Source organism: Suricata suricatta, chromosome 1 (genome assembly GCF_006229205.1).
Source record: "Suricata suricatta isolate VVHF042 chromosome 1, meerkat_22Aug2017_6uvM2_HiC, whole genome shotgun sequence".
NCBI lineage: Eukaryota > Metazoa > Chordata > Mammalia > Carnivora > Herpestidae > Suricata > Suricata suricatta.
This window is the reverse complement of record NC_043700.1, coordinates 14573143-14574442: the sequence shown is the minus strand read 5'-3', so window position 1 is coordinate 14574442 and position 1300 is coordinate 14573143.

Here is a 1300-nt window from a genome sequence, read left to right as displayed (position 1 = left end):
CCCGCCCCGTTGCCCCCGCCCCGGCCGCAGGCCCCGCCTCCGGGCCAAGTCCCGCCCCTGACGCGCGCCCGCCTCGCGTCCGGGTACGCGCGTGCCGGGCGGCATGTTGGCGGGTGCGGGGAGGCGGCGAGCAAACTCAGCCAGAGTCGTTTCGCCTGCCCTCGATTTCATAGCGAATCTGTGGAAGGGCAAAGGGTAAATTGTAGAGCCTCAGCCTAGAAGCCCGGCCAGCCCTGAGGTCCGTTGCCATGAGAACCGGCAGACGCCCTTTGGCATTTTCCTCCCCCAATTGCTTGCCTTGCAGACTTCTAGGCTGGCAAGGATTAATGCGGGTGCCGACAGGGTGGGAGGGTGGGGGGGTGGATCCTGGTGGCCAGAGAGCTTCCCTGGCCTTTCTTTTTTCCCCTTTCTTGGCATTATCCACATGCACAATCCCTTTTAACCCGATTTCACCACGATTTTCACATGGAGTTTCGCCATCGTCTCTGCCTGGGAAGACTCTTGCTGGACTTCTGCAATGCCCTGGTCGTGAAGCAACCCTGAACAAATCAAACAGGGTATAGTGAGAGCAGGATGCAGGCTCGATATTGCTCAAGGGCAGTATTCACCTGCCAAGTTCTTGGGACCTGGATATCTTGATAAGTGATAGCTGTGGTTTTGAAGGGTTCTGCATCTGTGCCTTGCCCATTTGGAATGAACTGAGGCCCAGAGGCTGAATGCTCTGGCGAAAGTACTCTCGGAATCATGCAATCTGCTTCCTGAGCATATGCACATAACAACCCGGGCCTGTACTGGTACTTAAGTTTTTGTGAGCCTGTGTTCACCGGAAGCCTCAAGCTTATTGAGTTCCCTGGAGCAATCAATATCTTAAGAACTTTCCTCCCACAGTGTGCCAGGCACCCCAGGACCGCAATGGGAGGGCCGCCCACACTCCAATGGCCTCTGTAACAGTTCAGTTCTCCAAGATCCCCTTCTACACATGGACTTTCATTCTGAAATTAGAAATGCCCTCCACTTTCGTTTTCGTTGCTTTCCACTTGGCTAATCCTTGGTTTCTCTGCTCAGATCTCTCTCCTCACCTGTGATTTCATCATTTGAGCCTCTTTTTTCTCTTGCTTCTCTAACCGGTCCTTCAGCCTCTCCGTTGGCACAAATTCTGTGCTGTATTGGTTTGTAACCTGCCATTACACGGTATCACAAACCAAGTGCTTAGACAACAGCAACGTATTGTCTCACAGTAGAGCTGAGAGCTTCAAAATCAAGATGTGGGCACGGTCGGTTCTTTCTGAGGGAGAAGGGA